Source organism: Chiloscyllium punctatum, chromosome 24 (genome assembly GCF_047496795.1).
Source record: "Chiloscyllium punctatum isolate Juve2018m chromosome 24, sChiPun1.3, whole genome shotgun sequence".
NCBI lineage: Eukaryota > Metazoa > Chordata > Chondrichthyes > Orectolobiformes > Hemiscylliidae > Chiloscyllium > Chiloscyllium punctatum.
The window spans coordinates 16,841,852-16,863,105 of record NC_092762.1 but is presented as its reverse complement, the minus strand read 5'-3'; positions in this window follow the sequence as shown (position 1 = coordinate 16,863,105).

Genomic DNA, 21,254 nt, shown 5'->3' with positions numbered 1-21,254 from the left:
TCCTAGAATTCCACCAGAAAACATACTTGAATCATAATACAAGAAGTAAGATGTGCAAACCTTATTTTTAAATGAACAAACTCCAATATTTCCAAAGCATTTCAATCTTACGGTCAAAATAAACAGGTGAATGAAAAAATAAAAACAAATTTCTGACAATTCATAAACTGAACAACAATTACAAATTCACTTTGATCAAAGGACAGAGTAATATATAGATGAATAACAACAGTTTGTAACAAAGTAGGTAATCAGCTGACTGACAAGTAATACGTGGTAGCATTTGTTAGTTTACTGAAGAAGATATCAACTTTATTTTCAATTTATACAACGACGGAATAATGTTTAATGTGTTTCAATTTTTTGGAATTGCCCCTTTGCAGCAATAAAAGATCAATCTCATTACTTAGACATCGTAATCTTTAATTCTGCAACATTTTCAAATATTCTCCAGGAATTTATAAGCGACAGAATTAGATACAGGTCTCCCCACTATCCGAAAGTAAAGCGTTATTTTGAAACCTGACATAAACTGAAAAGGCGTTCGTCGAAGAAGCATTAATTTATATGGGAAACACCTCCCCTTTTCTTCGTAAAAGTGAAAATCCTCTTCAGATTTCGTCCAGTCAGAGAAAACAGGGACAGATGTAAGTCTTTTGTAAAAGCAAAGTGGCTCAAGCGAATTTTCCAACACATATTTCTTTGTAACCTGACACAAATAAGCATCAGATTTTGTGATTATTGATAGAATAGATAAAAGCAGATCTAATGTTGGATTGAAAAGCAGTTCAATCTGTGCTTAGGTACTCTCTAATCTCCATTCAGAGCAGATCTTGATATATTTGTGGTGAAGGTGTGATTTGAAACCTTCCCTCGGGTCGAGTAATAGAGACACTGCCACAGCTACACAGGCTTCTTTCGTATGTTCCCACTCAGGACGGCAGGACTACGATATTATGTTTAATATGGTTACTCAAATGAAAACTAATCAGCTGTTTATTGTAGTAATTTGAATGGGAATTAATTAGGTAGATTCTGTGTGTAATGGACTGGAAATTAAACAATATTTTACACTAACAATAGAATAAATGAATGATAGTCTTAAATAAAGAGAATCTCATGACAATTCTTTGAAAGACAAATTGACAAAACTGCGTGATCATTGTACTTTAATTTTAAAAATGCATCAGTCATTCAATATGAACATTCAGCCGAAGACAAGTTCCCTTCCTGTCAACAACGTACAACTTCCACAATTTCAAAATGAACAGTCATTGATAAAGGAAGGTACAAACAGATGCTAATTCTATTTTCTTCACATATACGTGCGATGAATTTTAAGTAAGTTTCATATATGTAAAAAGGAAACTTTTATTGTGATTCTAAATACAATAAGTGTTAGCATGAAGTGAAACATAATCAAATCAATTTAACTGTGTTTTCTCAGTTAATATACCGTTCAATATTCAAAGTAGTCGAGTGATTGTACACTGTAATATCTTTACATTAATTCAGTGCTGAGACATAATTCCACATTTATACCCCTTATAGTGAAGCAAACTTGTGCCAGGAGTCTGAGCAGGTAGGGGAGGTCTTTACTGAGTACTTTGCTTCAATATTCACGAGTGAGTGGGACCTTGTTCCTTGTGAGGACAACGTGAAACAGGTTGATATGGTGGAACAGGTCGATGTTAAGACAGAGAATGTGCTGAAAATATTTAAAAATCATGGGGATAGATACGTGCCCTGGGCCAGAAAAGATATAACCTATGTTGTTATGGGAAGGGAGGCAAGTGACTACTGTGTTTTGGCAATGATCTTTGCATCCTCACTGTCCACTGGAGTCATACCAGATGATTGGAGGGTGGCAAACGTTATTCCCTTATTGAAGAAAGGCAATTGAGATAATCCTGGGAATCATCGATGAGTCAGTCTTACATCAGTTGTGGGCAAATTCTTGGAGAGGATTCTGAGAGACAGGATGCATGATTATTTGGAAAAGCATAGATTGATTAGAGATGGTCAACATGGCTTTGTGAGCGGCAGGTTATGCCTCACAAACCTCATTGAATTATTTGAGGTTGTGGTAAACACATTGGTGAGGACAGAGTAGTGGATGTGGTGTATAAGGATTTTAGCAAGATGTTTGATAAGGTTCTCCATGGTAGGCTCATTCAGAAAGTAATGAGGCATGGGATATAGGGAAACCTGCCTGGTTAGATAATAAATTGGTTGACCCATAGAGGACAGGGTGAGATTAAATGGATAGTTTTCAGCTTGGAGCACGGAGACCAATGGTGTTTTGAAGGGATCAGTTCTGGGACCTCTGCTCTTTGTGATTTTTACAAATGACTTGGATGAGGAAGTGGAAGGGTGGGTGAGGAGGTTTGCCAATGACACGAGGGTTGGTGGAGTTGTGGATAGTGTGCAGGGCTTCTGTAGGTTGCTAGAGGACATTGACAGGATGCAGAGCTGGTCTGAGAAGTGGCAGATGGAGTTCAACCTGGGAAATGTGAAGTTATTCATTTTGGAATTTCAAATTTGAATGCATATTTTTCAGATTAAATGCAGGATTCTTGACATTGTGGAGGAACAGAGGGATCGTGGGGTGCACGTCCATACATCCTTCATAGCTGACATCTAAGGTGATAGGGCTATTAAGACAGTGCATAGTGTGTTGGCTTTCATTAGTGGGGAGGTTGAGTTTAAGAGCCACGAGGTTATGCTGCAGCTCTATGGATCCCTGATGAGACTATATTTGGAATATTGTGTTCTGTTCTGATCACCTCATGAGACATAGGATGTGGAACGTTAGAGAAGGTGCAGATGAGATTTATCAAAATGTTTTCTGGAATGGAAGGCATGTCTTATGAATAAAGGTTGCTTTGGTCATTGCAATGAAAGAGGATGATAGTTTACTTTATAGCTTTGGGTAAGATGATGTGAGGCATAGATAGAGTGGATAATGAAAGACTTTTCCCTACAAAGTGGCATAATTTTAAGATGAATGGGGGAAGTTGTGGGGAGATGTCAGTGATAGTTTCTTTATAGATAGTGGTGAGTGTGTGGAATGCACTGCCAGTGGTGGTAGTAGATTCAGATCCATCAGAGTCAAGCGACTCTTGGATAGGCACATGGGTGATAGTAAATGAAGGGCATGTTGGTTAGTTTGATCTTAGAGTTGGATAAAAGGTCGGAACAACATCGTGGCCAAAGGGCCTGTACTGTGCTGTACTGTTCTATATTTTATGGATTGAAATTAACTATTATTTTATATTAACAACATATAGATTTTCAAAATTCTATTACCATACTTAAGAATAATGATAAATTTCATCTTGCTATTTGATTGTGCTATCTGCAAAAAGGAACAGGAATTATTGCAGGGAAAAGTAATTCGGATTTTCTAAATTTTTAAAGCTGGAATTGCACAGATCATTCAAATGAGCAAAAGTCATATTTTTGAGAGTGCGCATTGCATCAGAAATAACGGTGCACTTATTGTAATGGTAATGACTTGATAACTAATGCTAAAACCTAAACAGGTAAATTGGTTCAATACTTTATCAGCATGTTCCTCTGAAATTGATTGGATATTCATGACGATCGGTAAACTGAGGGACAAAATATTGATTGATTGAATTGAAGGAAAAAATGAGACAGTGTTTATTGAACAGAATTGTTTTTGTTGAAAAATGCAGTTGATGCAAGAATAATATATTTTCCTCCATTGGTTTTCTTGTAGAGACTTTTTTTTTTATTGTCATGATTCAAGTTTGAGACACTTGTGTCAGAGTCTGCAAAGGGGAGAGTGAGAGAGAATGAAATTCTAAAAAAGCAGAAAGGAAAGGAATTGGAGAGAGAGGAGCTCCAACTGTACTGTATCACCCTGCTAACACCTTATTGGGTCAGTTGGAATGCAGACTAGTCAAGCAACAAGCTGACAGTCATACGCACAGAATCATAGCTTATAATGTCTTAGACACCATCGTCACCATCCCTGTCCGTCCTGTCCCACCGGCAGGACATGAATGTAACTGAAATGCTGGAACATGCAGGGTAATGGACTAAGATCTGCAGAATATGATCAATGTGATTTATTTGACATTTCTCCAGAATGTTAAACTCCAGTACAATTTTGAAAAGTTACTATCGTCATCAGACTTGAACTACAAATGTCAGAAAAAGAAATATCAGAAGGTTACAGCACACTTGGCCAATCCTGGGTATGTGTTGGCTGTAATAGAACTCCCCAGGCTTTACAGCTTTTTGTACTCACCATTGAGAGCAAAGATTTCACACTGAACTCTGCCCTCTATGCTTTTATAATCTGTTTTTTAACATATTTCTTTGGCAGCTGCACACACCTTATTTCTTGTTTCTTTCCCAGCTCTAACTCCATTCCCCGTGGCTTTGAGGGACGACCATTTCTGCTGTTTAGTCTCTCCTGCCTTCCCCCGTGTGACAGACTGTCTTTATGTCCTTGTCTGCCCCCCCTCCCCACCCCCGACCTTGCTCACAACTTGTTACATTTCTGATGTTTCCCAGACCTCTGTAACTTTCATTACGCCCCCTGGGTCAATGGCGCGAGTTTTGAGTTCTCTTCCTCCTTCGATAATCAGAAAAGTTTCCGGTTGCAGTGTCCCCCAGATTTTATTTTGAAAAGCAGAGCATTTGTGTCAGAGTCAGGTATTTGTGAGCCTTCATTCACAATTCCCAGCATTTGGATGTAATTTGTGACCTTCCCACAGACGTGTAACGTTACTGGATTGGCCATGCTAACATGGTCGCAGTGTGCAATTTAGGTGGGTTGGGCTGGCCATGGTTAATGTGGGGTTATGGGGGTAGGTTGGGTGAGCAGGTCATTGCAGACTCGATGGGCCTAATAAACCCTTTCTGCACCCACGGGATTCTGTGATTCTAACTAGTTGTAATTGTTGTAATGTTTTCCTCAAGCCAGGTTCATTCAACTCAGATACATATGCTTCCTTTATGATTCTGTGGGTGCTCACTCACTCATTTCCTTCAGTTTTACATCAATTTCACACTGTGTGAGAGGGTGGGAATGGATTTGTTAATATAAATAATCCAACCAAAACCCCTCACTGGTCAGGAACTGTTTCTGCTACTTTCATCACTCACAAGGAAGAGGAAAATAAAGGTTCAGTCACAAATCTTACAGGACTATAGCGGTTATAATCACCAGGAAAGGCTGAACAGCTCAAAATGCTTTTCTCAAGAAAAGAGGAGGCTCAGAGACAACCTGTTGCAAGTAGAAAGTTTTGTGTCTGTGTTTTCAGAGATTTGAGGTTGAAATCATTGGTTTGGAAGCATGTTTCATTGCCCCCGATCAACAAAGGTGCTGTCAAAATGTGCATCTTTCTTTCTATCTGTCGGAGTTAACAATCAGATGGACAGTCAATGTCTGAGTGTCTTATCAAATCCCTGATTGAATCTGTCTCCGCCCACAAACTCAGGTGCCTCACCACTCACTGGGTCATGGAGAAACTCTGCCGTTACAATGAGAACTGTCTTGCTGTCACCGCTCCTCGTACTTCCGCCTAATCCCCACATCCCTTCATTATTTCCCAGCTGCCTCGCGTCCACCCACATGGACATGTTGAAGAGCATGACAGGAGATTGGATTGAAACCGAGAGTTCAATAGCCTGATAGAAATAGGAAGAATGAAATAAACGGTGATTGTGGATCCCAGGGGATACAGACTCCTTGTAGGCATTCTTGCAGTAATACGAGACAGCATTCCATGATGAGAGTTAAACCCGGGTGGCAGGCGAGGGAGCCACTGAACATTAGCAAGTTAATTTCAAACACAGGAGGTTTGTTCAATCAGTAACAATGTGTTCGACATGGAGGTGAAGTGAGCAGTGACGGGAGATGTTGCCACAAGCTGACAATGGATAACTTTCATTGGAACAGGAGGACCCATTCAGCCCCTTGACTTTGCTCTGCCATTCATGATGATCATAGATGATGTGTGACCTAACGGACAATTTTCAAAACCATCTAATTTCATCAATAAACTCCTCTGTAACAGACAAGAAGAGTATTGGAAAACTAAACATCTGCAAATGCTGGGAAATCAGAAAAAAATAGAAATCGCTGGAAAAATTCAGCAGTTCTGGCAGCATCTGTGGAGAGAGAACCTTTCAGGACCAGTGACCGGTCAGGTGACCAGCTGCAGCTGACCATTCTGCCTGTTCTGGAACACGCTCTGGAACAGGTTTGGGTGTGAGATTGTCAATAATAACGGAGAGAAACAGGAGGACGGGCTCAATCAGAATAAGGAATTCACTTAACCCTTCCAGTGGAACACTCACCGACACAGTCACACTGCGGAGAGGCCGTTCACCTGCCCCACGTATGGGAAGGGATTTACTCGATCTTACAATCTGCTGAGGCACCAGAGGTGGCACAGTTGGTTTAGCCCCTTCACCTGCTCCATGTGTGAGAAAGGATTCATTCAAATCTCTCACCTGCAGAGACATTAGTGCATTCCCACCGGGGAGAGGCCATTCACCTGCTCAGTGTGTAGGAAAGCATTCACTAAGTCCTCTGACCTGCTTAAACACCAGCGAGCTCACTCTGGGGAAATGTCATTCACTTGTTCTCAGTGTGGGGGGAGATTCTCTCAATTGCAGCACCTGCGGAATCCCCAGTGAGCCCACACATGGGGAGAGGCCATTCAGATGATCAGTGTGGGAGAAGGAATTCAGTGATTCATCCTGCCCCACTGAGACCTCAGTGAGCCTACACAGGCGGAGAGCTCATTCAGATGCTCAGTGTGGCAGAAGGGATTCAGTGATTCATCCCATCACCTGAGACCCCAGCGGGTTCACACTGCGTAGGAGCTGTTCACCCCTCTGTGTGACAAGGGATTTGCTGCGTCTTCAACACGATTGAGAGACCAGTGAGTGCTCACAGGGAAGTGCTCATCCCCCTGCTCAGTGTAGACTGCAGGGCTCTGATTCTGATGTTACTGTCCATCAGAGTCAGGAGTGGACCATGTACACGATGACACTTGGAGTATTGATGTTGTTGTTAATCACATTAACTGGGCTGGAGGTGACTGAACTTACACTGAACTTTCTGAACCTCAGGCTGTCTCTCTGGGCAGTAAGTCTCCACAAACAGCAATGTGACAAGGAGCAGGGATCATCTGTTTTGATTTAAATTGTGATTGTAGCACGGCTGCTTCACAGCATCAGGTACAAGTTTGGAGTCCAGCCTTGTCCAACGCCCTGCGTGAAGTTCGCACATTCTCCCCATTATAGTGTGGGTCCCCTCCAGGTGCTCTGGTTTCCTCCCACAGTCCAAAGATGTGCAGGTTAGATGGATCAGTCATGCTAAATTGTCCACAGTATCCAGGATTGTGCAGAATAGGTGGATCAGCCATGGGAAATGCAGTGTTACAGTGCTCTGGGCGTGATGCTCTTTTCATGGTCCGTGGGGTTTGATGGGCAAATGCTCTCCTTCCACACTGTAGGGATTTTATTTTATGATTGAGGATAAAGGCTACACAGCAGGGTGTCCTTGGAGAAAGAGCTTGTGGTGTGCATCAGTGCTCTCGATGCCTTTAGATAGAGGTGGGCACCGCAGGGGATACAGTACTTGATCTCCACCGCTGACCCCCTCCCCACAACTCTACTTTGATTTAGTCCCTTTTCACTCTGTCACTTGTAGTGGTTTGCTTGACCCGTAATAGGCTTTGTTTGGAAATATTCAATTGGTTACACAAATGGTTTACTGCTGGTGATTCTATGTCTAGATTGGAGTGGTGCTGGAAATGCATAGCAGGTCAGGCAGGATCCGAGGAGCTGGAAAACCAACGTTTTGGCGAGGGGCCTTTTCCAGCACCACCCTAATCTAGGCTCTGCTTTCCAGTATCTGCAGTCCTCACTTTTGCACTGCTGGAGATTATAGGTTAATCAAAAGCAAAATGGCATAATGATGGTTTTGATGGTGGAAAAGTTGCTGTGATCACATTTCTGGGTCAGAGAAATGGGGAAAAAGAACGCTTCACAGCTAACAGAAGGAGAACTGAAAAGCAGTTAAATCACACCAAAGTTTCACACAGGGAGGGAATATTTCCCTGGAATTTGAGTAGCTGGAAAGTGATGGTGTCTGGGAATAGACAGGATTTTGTTTCACAGGAGGTTGAAAGCTTTAAAACTGTTATATTCAGACAGTTTACGTTATTTTCTTTAATTTTATTTGCTGTGTAAAAAGCTTTTGCAACATTTTAAAGCCAAAATTTAGAAACCTTGTGTAAAAGATAAATGTTAAATAAAATCCATCAAACCATCCCTCACTGAAAACTGTTGTGGAAGTGCAATCTCCTGGAGAATCCCTGCCCGTTTCTTCCTATCCGGGCTCCATGGCTATATACATACCTGGGAGATAGCAGCAGGAGGAGCCCATTCAGCCTTTCAATCCTGCTCCATCATTCAATGGGAAACAGCTGACCATCCAGCTCAGTCTCCTGTTCCTGTTGTGTTCCAATCCCCTTTTATAACTTTACCTTGAAGAACTCGTCTAAGTCCTCATTTAGCTTCACTGCCTTTTGTTCCAGTGGCGTTGTGGTGTTACTGTGTGGGTATAGGCAAGGGTAATGTGATGGTGCTGCCTCCTGGAGGATGCACTCAGCATCCCTCATCATCCTGCAGTAACATCAACTGGGTTTCAGCAACGAGAGATAGAACCCATTTACAGGATATGGGCATCACTGGCTCAGCCAGCATTTATTCCCCATCTCTCGTTACACTTGAGAAGATGGTAGTGAGCTGCTGTCTTGAACCATTCACTGTCCATTTGGCGCAGATAGACCGACAATGCTGGGAGGGAGAGTGTTGCAGGATTTTGGCCCAGTGATTCTCCATCTTTGGTTCATCAAATGCTGGGCAACTTAATCACAATCTGCACCTGATTTTGAGATTTCAGTCTGCAAATCTTCACTATCTAGCACCCTGTATAAAGGAATATGTACAGATTAGAAATTCAGAACAGACTATTCTAGTTTCTCTGGAATATCTTTTTCCCCTTTCTTCCCCCAAAGCTGTAACCCTCCAGCCCACTTACTCTCTCCCACCATTCTGACTCTACTGCTCCCTAATGTACACCCTCCACATTCTCATGGAGTAACTGATAAACAGATACATGCCACCACTTCCCGTCCCTGGTTAGCGTCTGCACCCTTTCTGGGTTCACTTCCTGTCCCTTCAGTTGCTGCAAGTCAATAATGTAACGGCAGAATGAAACAAAATAAAACAGAAAGGGAGGTGGCAGATCCTCGACAGAACAGGAATCTTCAGTCTGGGAGAATGGGTCAGATTCTTCCTTGTTTCCCATTGGTCAATTCCCAGTGTTATGACAAGTTGCGAATGGAACTTGGTCCCATCGAGGCGGAGTGACACTTTGACCCCCCCCCCCCCACTGATCAATACTATAGGCAGATGCGTCCCTTTTCCTGCCAATCACAGTGTGAAATGCTTTCCGCTAGTTACTCCAAAGAACATGCTCCAAAACCCGCCCACATTCTGTATATGTACAGTGGTGGGTTTCCCCACACACGTGTGGTCCCTGCCTCAGGGACTGTGGGATTTGTAGCCCCCATAAAGCCTCTGGAGACCTGTCCCTGGAAAGTGAAAGAAAGTGTGGGCTGGAGGGTGTTGTGTATAGGATATCTATTCAGACACACAGGGCTATCACGGGGATTTACTAAGACATCCGCTTAGACACCTCGATTTCTGAAGTAAGGAATATACATTCAGCCAATTGCGGGGTGGGGAGGTTAATAATGGGCAGCAGATTTTAAGCAGAGATGGCTCAGTGGCTAGCACTGCTGCCTCACAGCATTAGGGACCCGGGTTTGATTCCAGCGTTAGGCAACTGTGTGGAGTTTACACATTCTCCCCATGTCTGCATGGTTTTGTTCGGTGCTCCAGTGTCCTCCCACAGTCGAAAGATGTGCAGGTTAGGTGGATTGGTCATGCCAAATTGCTCACAGGGTCCATGTGTGTGCTGGTTAGGCAAGGAGCCACGGGAAATGCAGGGTTACAGGGAATGGGTGGGTCTGAATGGGATGCTCATCATAGGGTTGGTGTGGAATCAATGGATGAATACTCTGTTTCTGCACTATAGGGATTCTATTCTATTCTCATGAAGAAGAATGTACCTATCTCAATGTGTTGTGAATCTGTGGAATTTCAAAATGCGGTGGATGCCAAGACATGAGCCAATTTAATGAAGAGATACAGATTTTTAATTTGCAATGAGTTGAAGTGTGAGAGAGCAGGCGGGAAAATCCAGCTGAGACCGAGGTGAGCTCAATCATCACCGTATTAAATGGAGGAGCTGGTTCGAAGGGCTGCATTGCCTCTCCTGTGCCCAGTGCTTATCTTCTTCCGGTAATAACTGGAAAGCTGAATCCAAAACTCACCATCTTCACCAAAGGAGATTTTCCGAAAGAGCAGGATAGTCAGGTGGGTTAGCGTTCCAAACTTAGGTAGTGAGGAAGCGTGCAGGAGATAATGGTTTTGCAATTTTAAACTGAGGGGTGACAGTGATTTATGGTTTTAGACGGCATAGAACATTCACACCGTCCAGAATACTCTGTTGTGAATATCTATCCTGTACTTTATTACAAAGCCAAGGTCACTGACAATGAAACCAAAACACCCAGGAAACATCGCCTTCTCTCCTAATTTGATAAAAAGACTTGTCATTAATCTGGTTGAATTTAGAACACAGATGGAAAGCGGGAAGATTAAATCCAATCCCAAGATCCTGTGCTTAAACAAAAGAGACTACAATAGGGTGAGGCAGGAGTTGGCGAATGCAGACTGGAAGCAAAGACTTTACTGTGGGACAGTTCTCAGACAGTGGAGGAATATCAATGTAATTTTTCAAATTTCTCAGCAAAAGTATATATCAGTGAAAAGGAAGGACTGTAGGAAAAGGAGTAATCTGCCATGTCTAAGGCAATAAGGGAGTCTATGAAATTGAAGGAGAAGGCATACAAACTGTCAAAGAACAAGGAGAAATTCGGAGATTGGAAAAACTTCCAAGATCAACAGAAAGCATGATGGAATTGGGGATAAAAAGTGATGAGTAGCTCTCCCCAGGGACAGAATAGCAGTTTACACTGCTAGAGGGGAACCTATTGTGTGGGGAACATACGGCCTCTGTGTTTGTTGAAGCACTTAACTGTTACCATAGAGATAATCCTGATCAAGTTAAAAATCACAGCACACCCCAAAAACTTGTACTTCCAAATAAACCTGTCGGACTATAACCTGGTGATGTGTGGTTTTTAACTTTGTCCACCCCACCCCAACCCCGGCTCCTCCACATCAGCATCTCGATAGACAGCCCCACGGAAACTGAAGTGCCTGTCAGATACTTGAGGGAGCCACGGGGGCGTGGGGGAGGGGTGTGTGGTTTAGCCACAAAGTGCTGAACTGAACTAGACTTTTGAACTGCCGTTGCCATGGAGATAATATTGAGAGACAGTCTGTATTCAAAGTCACAAACCACAAAAGGTATAAGAAGGGGAGCTACCTGAAGGTGTTTTGCATGCACACTATCCAGGGAGTTGCCATGTCTCATCAATAAAGACTCAAAAGATGACCTCTCAGAGTTCTGTGCCTCGTTATTCCTATCCAGCAGAGTTCAGGAATATGAGTACACAGCAGTCAGTCTTCACAGTGGAGGATACGAAGAACATGCCAGTAATTGATAAGGAGACTGAGGAAGGTGAAGACCAAGAAACAACCATTATCACGAAAGAGTTAGAGCTGGGCAAGCTAATGGAACTAAAGATAAACAAGTCTCCTTGCCCTGATGAGCACATCCCAGGATACCAACAGAGTTAGGGGGAGAAATAGCAAATGCACTTAGAGTTATAGCGTCCTGCAGCAGAGTCAGGCCCTTTGGCCCAAACTGGCCCATGCCAATCAGATTGTCCATCCACACTAACCCCAATTCCCTGAACTTGGCCCATCTGCTTCTGAAACTTTCCTATCCATGTATTTGTCCAAATGTCTTTTACTTGTTGTTAATATACCCACCTCAACCACTTCCACTGGCAGCTCATTCTATATACATACTACCTTTGTGTAGAACACTTGCCCCTCAGTTTCCCATGTATTCTTTCTCCTCTAACTTTAACCAGATGCCCTCCAATCCTTGAGACCCTGCGAAAAAGACTGAGTGCATTCACTTTACCGATGCCTCTCATGATCATATACACTTCTGTAAAATATTCCCCCGCAGTTTCCTCTGCTCTAAACAAAAAAGTCCTCACTTGTCCAACCTCTCCCTGTACCTCAGACCCCTGAGACCTGGCATCATGCTTGTAAATTTCTTCTTCACCTTTTCAGTTGAATAAAAAACCTACACTGCACTCATCAAATTTCCTGTTTCCCCACGGCACTGGAACCGATGTGACAACGCCAATGGATTACAATCAATGATCGATAACTCACTCTATGACTACAATCCCATTTTCATAGTTTTTTCCATGATGCAGGAATCCTTTGGTCTTTCTGGTTTCATGGTTAATTGTTCTCATACAAAACCAATCTGTGGCTTACCTGTTCCAGGGAGATGTGCCATGATTGTTTAGACTTTCAAAAACCAATGAAATCTCCCTCCACAGTCCCCACGCTAACATGGACTTCGCTGTCTCAGTAAGTTTTTCCAGTCACACTGACATTTGAAATACTCATCCACGGGCAGAATGCACACCTTTCCATCCAGATGAAAAGGTCAATGATATTCAGATCGGCACGGATCCAGTAACATGAAGTTCAATTTGAATTTGTCAACTGCAAATCCCCCCTTTCAATACTCTATAACAGAGAAAACAGAAAGTGGTGGAGATCCTCAGCAGGTCTGGCAGCATCTGAAATGGTGACAGATGCAGGAAACATTGCAGCCTTGAAGAAGTGTTGAGATGATCACACCAGGCATGTGTGCTTGATGACCATTATGGATAAGATGGGGGCAGGGATCCCTTTCTGGAAGGGCCTTGGTGAGAGCACACCTGGATTACTGTATACACATTTGTTCCCCTTTTCCACGGAAGGCTCTCCTGGTTATTGAGAGAGTGTAAAGGAGGATCACCAGATGAGTCCTGGGATGTGAAGATAGTTAAGGACTGCAGATGCTGGAAGTCAGAGTCTGTACAATGTGGACCTGGGGAGGTGCAGCAGGTCAGGCAGCATCAGAGGAGCAGAAAGGTTGACGTTTTGGGTCGGGACCCTTTGTCAGTCTTGATAAATAGCCCTGACCCGAAACGTCACCTTTCCAGTCCCATCATATTCATGCTGGTCATCAAGCACCTATTTATTCTAGTCCCACGTTCTGGCACTCAGCGTGTATTCGATATTGTAGTGCTTGGTGTGATCATCTCAACACTTCTTCAAGGCTGCAATGTTTCCTGCATCTGTCACCATTTCAGATGCTGACAGACTTGCTGAGGATCTCCAGCGCTTTTTGTTTTTATTGCAGATTTCCACCATTTTGCTGAAGCACAGAGTCATAGACATGTACACAGCTCCATAATTTGTTGACTCACCTTCCTGGGATGTCAGGACTGATGGATGAAGAGGGACTCAATCTTCGTTTAATCCTTCTTTCCTTTGGCTTTCTGAGCCGCTAACTACATCACTAATATTCTACCTCCCATTCCCTGTCCTGAATCTGACTCATATAAGCCTACACTTTCGTTCCCATCCCCCTGCCAGACTAGTTACAAACTCACCAATAGAACTGGCAAAAGCCCCCACCAGATTTGTCTCAGCTCAGCCCGGGGTAACCGGTCAGGATGGTACAGGTCCCACCCAGAAACAGTCCCAGTGCCTGAAGAATCATAACCCTTCTGTGGTACACCATTTCCCCAGCCACACATCCAGCTGATCTCCCTTCTCATTCCTGCTTTCATTGGCACATGGCACTGGGAGTAAGTCTGACATTATTACGTTTCAGGAGCTACATTTTAATGTAGCTCTGCTCTCCCAATGTCCATCTTTCAGGCCCTCATCCCTCTGTTTAGCGATATCGTTGGTATCTGTGTGTTGCACCACCACGGCCTGTTTACCCTCCAGCTCCAGAATGTCCTGCAGCCACTCCATAATATCACGGATCTTGGCCCCAGGGAGAATACATACCATCGTGGGTTCATGTCTGTGGGCACAGAAGTGCCTGGCTGTACCCCTGATTGTTGAATCCCCTGTCACTATAGCCCTGCCACTCTCAGTCCTCTTGTTCTGATCAGCAGAGCTCTCTGTGGTGTCATGAACCTTCTGATGCTGATTTTCCGAGAAGCTACCCCACCCATTCCCGCCCTTACAGAATCCCAAGCGGTATACAGTATCTGTATGAAAAGGGGATAACAACGGGGGACTCCTGAACTCGCTTCCTGAGCCTTTTACTAGATCTGACAATCACCCATTCCCTTTCTGCCTGTGTAACCCTCACCTGAAGGGTGACTAACTCACTAAACGTGCCGTCCATAATATTCTCAGTATTGCAGATGCTCCACAGTGAGTCCACTCTCAGCTCCAGCTCTGAAAAGCAGTTTGCCAGTAGCTGCAGATGGGAACCCTTGCTGCACAAATAGCCGTCAGGGACACTGGAAGCGGCCCTTATTTCCCACATTGTGCAAGAGGAGCACACCACGGGTCTGAGGGCTCCTGTCACAACGTCTCTCTACATTCATCTAGTTACTCCCATTAGGAGAATTTAAATGAGTGAGCAACCTTCCTTCACTTCAAACATGTCCCTTACAATAACAAAAAATATCTTTACTTAAGCTGATATGTCATACTTTAAAAACTTAAATACTCCACAGGTATCACTGACAAATTGGCTATTCCCATTGGGACTGTGAATTTCTGAAAGGCCTGAATTAAAACGGAGTTTCAGCTTCACCTTCTCCCTGTCTCACCTCACTATTTACACCCAACTCCAAAACACTCTCATTGAGCCAAGCAGCCCTCACAGTGCAGCCCTGTCATTTTCATTGTCTGCTCACACCTACACTGCCCTCAGCCTCCTGTTCTGTTCCAATGTATCTCAATGGGAGATCAGGGACAGCATTGCATCTTTCAATTCAGCCCTTTGTCACCCCAGAGTCAACATGGACCTCAGCAGTTTCTGAATCAACAGACAGTTGTCAGAACCTGGAACATTCCACCTGAAATGCTGCTGGAATTTGAGTCCACAAGGAATTTCAATGAGAAATTTGCGGAGAATTGGAAGTCGGGAGTTTACAGTTTAACATTAGAAAGTGGATGATTGAGACTAAATCTGACAGTTCCTGCAAAAAGACGAGGTGTAATTTGGATAAATCTGTGCTCTCTCTAAGGCCAATACCTCCTTCCACAGCTGCAGGGCCAAGAATTGAACACATACCCCAAGGGGGATCCAACCATGAACTTGAACATCTTTCTGCTTTTGGCTTGACAAAAATATTGAAGATATGTTCCCACAGACAGAACAGACAAACCTTTCTCGATCCACAGTTAAATGCCAATGATATTCAGATCCTGATGACTCCGCTGACTATAGAAACATGTTTTTTGAGATCCCAGTCTCAATTATTCTCAATTAATATTCTATAAAATGAATTCACAAAACAAAGCTCACAGTCAGTGCAAGATGAACAGTGAAGGTAAACACTTCTCTTGGTATGTGTTTGATGTGTAAATGCTCCTCTTCAAATCACCCCGCCCACACCCAGGAAGAGGACAAGTGCATGCTCCTTACTGTACTTCGCCCCAAATAAAGATGGCGGCTATAACCCAGGACCTCTCACTGCCTGAGGCCCAAGCCATCTTGCCCTTTGCTGCAAACGTGGGACCAAGAGTTTCTAATTCAGACTAACGACTTGCAGAGTGTAAATAAATCCTCCCAGTCTACACTGATACATTTCATCCGGTTTCTGCTGCCCCTCTCCCCTTTCCCCTTTCCACCTCCTGCACACACCATGGGTTACCGCGGGTCCAGTGACCCTTCCTCAGAACCGATGACAGCTGGGAAAATTAGAATCCCTTCAGGAAACAGGCCCTTTGGCCCAACAATTCCACACCCAGACTCCGAAGTTTATCCCACCCAGACCCATTCTCCTATTCTATTAATCTCCATTTCCCCCGAACTAATGCACATTCCTGAACACTACAGGAAACTGAGCTGGGCCAATTCACCGAACCTATAGATCTTTGGACTACAGGATATAAGGGTTAAAGAGTAAATAATAGGTGGGGATAGAGCCCAAAGAGACACAGGAATATTTGGATAGATAAAGGAGTGGGAAGTTGGAAAGTTGTTAATGGAGGAGACAGGAACCTTCTAGAATCTCAGTGGTGGTGGTGGAAATGGCAGCTACATTGTGCCTGCAAAAAATACCTTGAGCTTCCAAGTGCCTGTTATTTAACACACAAGACTGTTCCCTGTCCAACATCTCTGTCTCATGCTTACTGCAGTGTTCCAGTGAAGTTTGATGCAAGCTGGAAGAACACTTCAGAACATACCAAATGGCTTCCTATTTCAAGGACTGCAATCTCCCCTCACATGTTGTTAACAATGCCCTCCAGTGTATCTCCTCCACTTCCCACACCACTGCCCTTGAACTCCACGCCGTCAAATGCAACAAAGATGGAATCCCACCATGCTCACCTTCCACCTAGATACAACGCATCATCCTCTGCTATTTCCACCATCAGATCCAAAAACCTGAGATATATTTCCCTCCCCAGCCCTTTCAGCATTCCACAGAGACCATACCTTCTGTGACTTCCACTTTAGATTCGCACTCCCCACCAACCCACTCTTCACTCCAGGCACCTTCGCTTGCCTCTGCAAGAGATGGAAAATCTTTGCCCAAACCCTCCCTTTAACTCCATCCAAGGCACCACTGGATCCTCCCACATCCATCAGAGATCTCTCTGCCCACCCAAACACCTCACCTAGTGTGTCGCTTGCTCTCGGGACGCCAAATTGTGGAATATTTCAGGGAACATTTCTGGGACACATGCACCAACCAACCCCACCGCCCTGTGGCCGACCATTTCGGCTACCCCCCACTCCCTCCGCCACCATGCTGCCAAGGACATGCAAGTCCTCCATCCCCAAATCCGAGCCACCCAACATCTGGAGAAAGAACACCTCATCTTCCACTTTGGGAACTTTCAACCACACGGCATCAAGGTTTCCTCATCTCCTCTCCCCCAGCTTATCTCAGATTCAACCCTCCAACTCGGCACTGGCCTCTTGAACAGTCCCACCTGCCCATCTTCCTCCCCAATTATTTATTCCACCCTCTCACCACTACCCTCCATCTACAACCACCTATTGCCTCCCTAGCTCACTTCCCCCAACCCCAAACACCCCTCCCTATTTATCTCTCAGCCGTATTCCACTACCCACATTTCTGATGAAGTGCTGACATTCCCAATACGTCAATTCTCCTGCTCCTTGGATGCTGCCTGACTTGCTGTGCTTTTCCAGCATCACACTTTAACACAAGCTGGAAGAACAACACCTCATCTTCCACTCAGGGACCCTGCAACCCTCTGGCTTCAACATCAAATTCAATAATTTTAGGTCCTGAACTCTCCCACATCCTAGTGCCTTTGCCCCCTTTCCCACATACCAGGCCTTGTTGTTACATAGCCTGCCATTACACACTACCTATTGTTAGCCACTAACAGTCCCCATAAACAGCTATTCACCTTCCCCCCCCATCCGATCGTTATTCACTCCTTTGTCCAACTGCTCCTATCTCTCTCTTTGGACTCTATCCCCACCTATCATTTACTCCTTAACCCCTACCTTCTGCATAAAAACAGACTTTTTTTCTCAGTAACGTCAGTTCCTGAGGAAGCGTCACAGGATCAAAAATGCGAACTGATTTCTTTTCACAAATGCTGCCTTATCTGCTGTGCTTTTCCAGTACCTTCTGGTTGTTGCGTGTGATTTACAGCATCCGCAGTTCTTTTGGTTCTAATTTACCCGGAGTATCTAATTCAGGTCTAGCAGACTGAAACAGTGTTTATCAACCTTCCCAGTCCACACTAACTCCATCTCTCTCCCAGTATCTGCTGACTCTCCCACTCCTTCACATTCAATCCCCCCTCACAGTGACACTGCACCTGCAAAGCTGATTGTCATGTGTTGGCCTGCTGGACCCACCCCTCATTCACTCCCATTGGCTGGAGGATCACGCCAACTCTCCTATTGGTCTGAAGCTGTGTCAATCAGCCAGGCCCCATTGTGACATGAGTGGTGGGATCCTTCTAGGTGTATCAGAGGCTGGGGGGGGGTGACCTAAGAGGTTTATAAAATCATGAGGGGCATGGGTAGGATAAATAGACAAGGTCGTTTACCTGGGGTGGGGGAGTCCAGAATGAGAAGGCATAGGTTTAAGATGAGAGGGGAAGAATTTAAAATGGATCTGAGGGGCAGTTTTTTTCCCAGCGAGGTTGGTGCGTGTATGGAATCTTCTGTCAGGAAGTGGCGGATGTTGGTCCAATTAAACCATTTGGCATCTGGATGGGTATATGAATAGGAAGGATGTAGCGTGATATGTGCCAAGTGTTGGCAAATGGGACTAGATTCGGTTGGGATATCTGGTCAGCATGGACCAGTTTAACCAAAGAGTTTATTTTCATGCTGTACATCTCTACGGCTCTGCTCTGTGATGAGCTTCATCATTCACAGTGAATGGGTCAGTATCACAGAGCACAGGGCCTGGGGGCTATTCAGCCCATTGGGGCTGTACTCTCTCCCTCTGGAGATGGTGCCAGTCTATTCCAACTCACCTCCCTTTGGACAAATCCTTCCGTAAAAAAGTTAAATTTCAAATTTGTTTTGACAATAACTACTGTATCTGCATCCAGCTGTCTTTTAAACTGTTCCACATGCTAAGAACTTAGTGATTAAAATAATCTTCACATTTTTCCTCTGCATTATTTGCCAGTTACCTGAAAATAGTTACTAAAAATCGTGACGTTAAAAATTTCTCACTCTGTCTCTCTGTAAATGAAATACCCTGGAAACAAATCAACTCCTGGTCGAAATCACTGCTTAACCTTCTCAGCTCCAAGGAGAATTGTCTGACCTTCTGCTAACTCTCCATAAAAGAGAAACCCATCTTAATTTTAATTTATTAGTGTCATAGAGATGTACAGCACAGAAACAGACCCTTCAGTTCAACTTGTCCATGCCGACCAGATATCCTAAATTAATCTCGTCCCATTTGCCAGCCCTTGGCCCATAACCTTTTAAACCTTTCCCAATCACATATCCAATGAGATGTCTTTTAAATGTTGTAACTGTACTAGCCTCCACACTTTCTCTGGCAGCTCATTCCATACACGTGCCACATTCAGCTTGGAACTTTACCCCTAATATCCCTTTTCAATCTTTTCCCTCACGCCTGTGCTTTCTAGTTTTGGACTCACCTAAACAGGAATAAGACCCTGGCTGTTTACCCTATCCATGTCCTTAACGATTTTATCAACCTCTATGGTCACCTCTCAGCATCCGATTCTCAGTGAAAACATCCTCAGTCTATTCAGCCTCTCCCTATAGCTCAATCCCTCAACCCTGGCAACACCTTTGCATCATTTCTGAATCCTTTCAAGTTTCACAATATCATTCCGATAGCGGGGAGACCAGGACTGAAAGCAGAATTCCAGAAGTGGCTGAATGAATGTCCTGTACAGCCGCAAAATGATGTCACAACTCCTGTACTCAATGCACAGACCAATAAAGGCAAGTACACCAAACACTTTCTTCACTACCCTGACTATCTATGATTCCACTTTCAAGGAACTATGAACCTGCACTCCAAGATCTCTTTGTTCAGCAACACTCCCCAGGACCTTCCCATTAAGTGTAGAAGTCTTGCCCTGATTTGCTTTTCCAAAATGCAGAACCTCACATTTATCTAAATTAAACTGCATCTGCCACTCCTCAGCCCATTTGATCAGAATCTCATTGTACTCTCAGGTAACTTTGCTGTACACTGCACCTCCAATTTTGGTGTCTATTGTAAACCTACTAACCATAGCTCCTATATTCACATAGAAATCATTTATATAAATGGCAAAAAGCAGTGGACCCAGCACCCAGCCTGACAGCATATTGCTCATCACAGGCTTCCTGTCCAAAAAGTACCCTCCACGATGACACCGACTGCTCAGCAAGGTTAGAGCTCTTGGAATACAGGGAGAACTAACTATTTGGATACAGAACTGGCTCAAAGACAGAAGAGGGTGTTGGAGGGTTGCTTTTCAAACTGGAGGCCTGTGACGAGTGGAGTGTTACAAGTTCAGTGCTGGATCCACTACCTTTCATCATTTATATCAATGACTTGGATGTGAACATAGGAGGTTTAGTTAGTAAGATGACACCAAAACTGGAGGTGTAGTGGACAGTGAAAAAGGTTACCTCAGAGTACAATGGGATCTTGATCAGATGGGTGAATGGCTGAGGAGTGGCATTTTGGGAAAGCAAATCTTAGCAAGACGTATACACTTAATGGTAAGGTCCTGAGGAGTGTTACTGAATAAAGAGACCTTGGAGTGCAGGTAGATAGGATAGTGAAGGCGGCATTTGGTATGCTTTCCTTTATCGGATAAAGTATTGGGTACAGGAGTTGTGAGGTCATGTTGTGGCTGTATAGGATATTGGTTAGGCCACTTTTGGAACGTTGCGTACAAATATGGTCTCCTTCCTATTGGAAGGATTTTGTGAATCTTGAAAGGGTTCAGGAAAGATTTACAAGAACGTTGCCAGGATTGGAGGATTTGAGCTAGGCTGAGGGGTTGAATAGAGGTTGAATAGATTGGGGCAGTTTTCCCTGCAGCGTCGGAGGCTGAGAGATGATCTTATCGATGCATATCAAAACATGAGGTGCATGGATAGGATAAATAGACAACGTCTTTTCCCTGGTATGGGGGATCCCAGCACTAGAGGGCATAGGTTTATGGTACGAGGGGAAAGACTTTAAAGAGACTTGAGAGACAATGTTTTCACACAGAGGGTGGTACGTGTATGGAATGAGCTGTCAGAGGAAGTGGTGGAGGCCATTACAATTGCAACATTTAAAAGGAATGTTCATGTGTATATGAATAGGAAAGATATGGGCCGGGTGCTGACAGTTGGGACTAGATTGCATTGGGATATCTGATCAGCATGTACTCGTTGGACTGACAGGTCTCTGTTT